This window comes from Coffea eugenioides, chromosome 7 (genome assembly GCF_003713205.1).
Source record: "Coffea eugenioides isolate CCC68of chromosome 7, Ceug_1.0, whole genome shotgun sequence".
NCBI classification, from domain to species: domain Eukaryota; kingdom Viridiplantae; phylum Streptophyta; class Magnoliopsida; order Gentianales; family Rubiaceae; genus Coffea; species Coffea eugenioides.
In genome coordinates, this window is record NC_040041.1 from 11,401,627 (window position 1) to 11,407,905 (window position 6,279).

Here is a 6,279-nt window from a genome sequence, read left to right on the forward strand (position 1 = left end):
CTGGGGTTTCACGTCTCTTCTTGTAAAGATTGGAGGAATCTAATCAAAGACTTTGAAAGAAAGCCAAAACTCAGTGAAAATCTCCTTCACTCTGCCATAATGCAAGGCGATGTAGATGAAGACAAAACTATTCACTGCACAGTGGACAACATGTGGATTAACCACTTGTCTTTCCGCCATGATTGGAGGCATCTAATCAAAGACCTTTAACGAAAGCTCAAATTCACTCAAAATCTCCTTCGCTTTGCCACAATGCAAGGTGTTAAGCAGATGCAATTGATAGATCTCTTGGCTCATTGTACATTTCTTGCCGTCCATGCTGAATGTCTGCGTGATTTTCGCCTGTATGTTGATTTTGGTTTGTGCAATGATGTCGAATTTGAAATTTCTCAAGTGCAAAAGAAGATTAGGCTTGTTGATCCCCAATTCTGTGTAACTTCCATCCGAGTCCTGAAAGCTTCAAAAGTGGTGTCAAGATCATCAGTCACTTTGACTCTGGACAAAAACAAACATATAGTGGAAGGTTTCCTCGATTCTCTCCAAACTGGTCTTAGGCTGCTACTAGAATGTTTTGTCACTTTTACAGCACCTATGCTGAAACTCTACGAGGGAGTAAGGTTCCTGACTATTCTTCTCAGTTTAAAGCACAAAAAATTCTATGAACTATCTGACAAAATGAAGGATCGAATTGGAGTAATGATCAGTGATGTAGGAATTCTAATTTGCTCCATTTCTATGGATGAAATGAAAGATGGCTTGGCCAAGGAAACAGATTTTGTTCTATTCCATTTGTTGGAAGAGCTCCAGTTTATTATGGAAGAAGTTGCACAAATTTATCCACCATCATCATTACAACTAAGTTTCCCCAGGACTAATGAGCTGGGCTTTATTGGTTTTCTTCTAGAAAATCTCGAGGAAGCAACAAATTCAAAGGCTGGTTCAAGTACTTTCCCAATGGCTGAAATCAAGACAGTCCAAGAAGATCTTGTTGTCATAAGATCTTTGCTAGAGAAAATTGTGGAGCACCGCAACCAGAATGAAAAGCTCCAAGCTTTTTGGAGTCATGTTATGGAAGTTGAATACAAGGCTGAATTTGTAATTGAATCTACAGTGCTTGGTAATGAACATGAACATTGTCTGGGATCTATTGCCAGAGAAATCAATCTTATTACGTTTGAGGCCCTTGAGATCTATGATAACATTAGGCATGATGGTGAGACCCCCAGAGTTACCAAGAATTTGATTCAAATGCCACCACATGTTACTGCTCCAATATCCAGTGAAGATTTTGTGGCCTCAAAGACGAGGTGGAAACTATAATTAATAGACTAACCAGAGGATCAATGCTGTTGGATATTGTTCCTGTTGTGGGTATGGCTGGGCTTGGTAAGACGACATTAGCCAATACAGTTTACTGTGATCCTTCAGTTATTATACACTTTCCTATTCGTGTTTGGTGTACTGTTTCTCAAGCATATATCAAGTGCAATTTGATAGCTCAGATTCTGTCTTGCATTGCTTCTGGAAGCTCTGATGAATACCTTAAAATGACAGAAGATGATTTTGGCAGAAAAGTTGTACCAGTGTTTGAAGAGAAATAGGTATCTCATCATATTGGATGATATGTGGGACATTGAGGTATGCAATTTGTTGAAAACTTCACTACCAGATGATGCCAATCAAAGCAGGATTCTGTTCACCAGCAGATTTCAGAATCTGTCTTTGCAAATTAAACCTGATAGCAAGCCTCACCATCTTCGCTCATTTACTGATAAAGAGAGTTGGGAATTGCTGCAAATTAAGCTATTTGGCAACGTAGGTTGTCCTCCATCATTATGTGAAGTTGGAATTCAAATAGCAAAGAATTGTAAGGGCCTACCTCTCTCAGTTGTCCTTGTTACTGGAATTCTTGCGACTGCTACTCAAGATTGTGCAATGTGGGAAGAAGTTGCTAAAAGTCTAGGTTCCAGCATTGTCCTTGAAGCTGAGCAGTGTATGAAGACACTTGAGAAGAGTTACATTCACTTGCCAGACCACTTGAAGCCATGTCTTCTTTACTTTAGTGCATTTCCAGAAGACAAAGACATTCCTGTCCAAAGTTTGTTATGGCTTTGGATCTCTGAAGGATTCGTGGACAAAACTGAAGGGAAAAGCTTAGAGGATGTGGCACACAAATACTTGATGGACCTCATCGCTAGAAGTTTAGTAATGGCTACCAAACAAAGAGCTAGAGGTGGTGCCAAGGCTTGCCGAGTTCATGATTTGGTGCATGATTTTTGTATGGCAAAAGCCAAAGAAGAAAGTTTTCTACATACTTTACAGCATGGTGACATTTTCACTTATACAGGACTATGCAACCCCTATCGACTGTGTATTTACTCGCCAACTGGGTCTGATCAAAAGTCTGTGGAGCTTGAGCAATCAGGGCTTTATTTTCCCTACTTACGTTCTTTGCTCTTCTTTGCTAATGGTGCTTGGACGTTTGACGTGCTGGATTTTTGTACAGGATTTCGGATGTTTAAACTTCTTAGAGTGTTAGATTTGGGGGAACCATTTTTTGTTGCTACCTGTTTTCCAAAGGAAGTAACATTGCTTGTTCACTTGAGATTGACAGGTGCCGAACCTGTGCAATAATAAGTACCTACTCGAGAAAAATACCGATTTTGTATATAGCGGTGAGTAGGGTCGAATCCACAGGGACTGGGGATAATTCGTTTCTTCTAGAGTCCAAGGTATGGGGGGTTTTGGATTAAATGCTAACTAAATAAATTAAATGCAGAAAATAAATAAAAGGAATAATTATTGGAGAAACTCTAGCCAAGGGTACACTTCAGAAATGGTTCAGGCACTGATCATTGATTCACAGATAATTCCACATTTATTAATAGATTAGTTATAGTTGTCATGCACGCGATAAACAACCAACCCTTCCTTAATTTGTCGATAGCCAAGGTACGACCGTTGACTATTTCTCTAATCGGGAAACAACCCTAGGTACGACCGTAGGATTTAATTTTCTAGATTTGCATTAATAATTAGAAAGGCCCAATCCTAACTAACAAACACGCTACGAGGGTTTGTTTAAATTAGATCGTATGTTCCCCTGTCATAAACCCAATTACGCCAGTTGCTACTGAGATAGGGATAACGAACAATTACGGATTCAATTACCCCTATTTAGCAAAATAGCCTATATGAATAATTAAATATTGCACATCTATTCAATCACTCACACGAGCTATAGCAATTAAAAACAGGAAACATATAAATACCAATAAATTAAGGAAGCAATTAAAATAAATTAGATCTCACAGTAATTGTTGAACCAAATCTTTAGTTGTCCCCTTGACTAGAAAAGCTTAACCACGCCTCATGAGAAAATCTCCCCGTTGGGGAATATTGTCGAATACCTGGCGTGTGTCAGAGGCCAGTCCAAAGAAAGAAAACTAGAACTAAACTAAAAAAACTAAAACTAAAGCCCTAGATATCTTTTGCTTCTGTACGTTGTCCCCTTTTAAAGCAACAAAAGAAAGATGACTAAAAGCTATCTAGGTGGTCCCCACACATGTGGACAAAGCCTCCCAAGTACTTCTTGTTCCAAGTCTCTCTACGTGCTTTCTTTGAAGCCCAAATGGCCAAATGCCTTTCACTAGCTTGTGGTCCCCCACCAATTCAAGGGCCCAAGGATTGAAGCCCTTAGAAGTCTCCATATTTTTCACAAAGTCCCTCCTTTTTGGTAGTTTTCTGCTTCATTCCTAAAATTGATTCCAAATACCAAATATGAGTAAATATCAGCAATTAACACAATATTTGTCAGGGATAGAAGGGAAAATTAATAATAAAAATACTAACAAATTATACCCTATCAATTCCCCCCACACCTGAATCATGCTTGCCCTCAAGCATAAGAACAGCAATTGAACACCAAAATTTTGACAATGGCTATTGCTCTAACTATCATATTGCCAAGATACCCAGAAAAACATATATCACGCATCACAGTTAAGATCCAAGAAAAATCACTCCGGTTAGCTTCCCAACCACCAACTCCTCCAATTTAAAGCAAACTAATCTAAGAAAAAGGAATGGTTGCTCACATTTATCAGCAAATGGTCCAACTATTAACCAAAATCTCGACATTAAGATCACAAACCGGCAAGCTGACTTATTCACATACTAACACAATCTTTATTTTATTTTTTCCCCTTTTTTTTGTTTTTTTCTTTTTGAGTAACAAAAGACTTAGTCTATAGCCCTTAGAGCCTTTTGACGCGAACTCCAACATTTGACAGATGGAGGAGCCCGGTTACTCAGCTCTAATTGCTACGGGACCACGCACTCATAGTAACTACTACCTTTTGACGCGAGAATCGACACTTTAGGTGAAGATCCCCGGTTACTCAGTAGTAACAACTAGTGGAGTACAGTCACCTCTTATTTATGATAACATACCACAATAACTAGAAAATATCACAAAAATAACAGCAGCCAGCCTCAAATTTCCAAACATGGAGAACTAAAATTAATAATTGGACCAATTCACATGAAAAATGCCAACAATCATTCCCTATGCCTAGAAAAGTTAACCAAAAATTGAAAAAGTTAAGCAATTATTGATATTCACCAAAGAGATGTTCCTGAACTCAACCACATCAACTTGATACCTTTTTATTAATAACACTTAGCAATAGCAGAATTAGAGACAACAATCCAACATCAAACTTGGTATTCAAATAAAAAACTGACCACTAGGAAGAAAGAAAAGAAAATAAACGAAAAATAGAACAAATAACAACGAAAATAAAGGAAAAGAAAAAACTAAAAACTGAACACCAGAAATACCAGCTGTACCACAGCTCTCCCCCCCACACCTAAATCCGACATTGTCCTCAATGGAGATCATAAAGTAAAGAAAGCGAATAGGACAACTACACTTCCCTGAATACGTGGTGGAAGGTCTCGGGCGGCTATGGAATAGGTGGGAACGGTGGAGTGAAAATGGTGCTACGGTAGTGCGCGGCAGTGAAAGATTGTAGAGGGAAGGAGAGCTTCGACGTGCGTCTTGATCCAGGCGAACTAGAGTGCAACAGAGAACTTCAAACCAGCAAATTTCCAGACAATGCAGCAGTTTCAATCAATGGCCGAGGACGTCCAACAATGTGCTTGAACGCAGTCAATTCCAACGAATATGGCGATCAAACAGACTAAAAGCGGTAATAGAGTCTAAATAAATTAACAAATCTCAACAAATGAACCCAAATCTACCCAAAATCGCAACAAATGTTCTAAAGATTTAGCAATTGAAATCAATAGGTAAAATACTCCCAGCAAGTCAATTAGACGCCACCAACAGCAATAAGCAAAGGACGTGGCACAGTAGCCCTCCAATTCAACAAACAAACGCAGAAAATACCCAACCAAAGGCACTTCAAAGGACTCAAGACAGAAACTAGCAAAATAGAACTCAAGTGATACCAACAGGGATACCAATAGAGCAATGAATTCAATAGATTGAAGCGAGTGAAACGCAACAAATGTCACCAGTTGGACAGTCAAATACCCAAGTCAAACGCTCAAAATTAGCAATTTGGCCAAGAAACCAGCAATTCCAGCAACTAATGGTAAGAATCGAGAGACAGTTCAGGCACCAAAACTCAAGAATCGAATAGGCAGTCCAGCACAGAGGATTAAGAAATGGAAAGCAATACTGCAACCAGTACCACTGGTGCACAGACAGGGAAGAATTAAATTCAACGGCAGCAACCCAATCACAGGAACTTAAACTTTAAAATAAGCAAGAATCTTCAATTAGGAGCCACAACGATAGGCCAAAAATCTCAACCAGTACCACTGGTGAGTCACAGGGAAAAACTAAAGCAAATGGCCAACTCAATAATGTAATCGATGCCAGAAAATATCCCCAAACGAAACAGCAAATAAACGTAATTTTGTCTCAAAATTGACCCTAGAAAATGCCCAAATTATCACCCTCTTGGATCCAACAAGAAATCCAACCTGTGAAAAGTAGCAAATGACCCCAGAAATTGGCAATTTCAGCAACCACAGGTCAAAATGCGAACAACAACAGAAGTACAAGGTTATTAGCTCGCAATCAGACAGGCGACCACATAAAATCAATGAATGTAAACAAAACACTCCAACCAGTACCACTGGTATACACACGGAAGGTCAGACGGCCAACAATTCAACAAATATCAGAAAATATCCCCACATATGGTAGCAATTAGACCCAAATCTGTCCAAAATGAACCCCAGAAA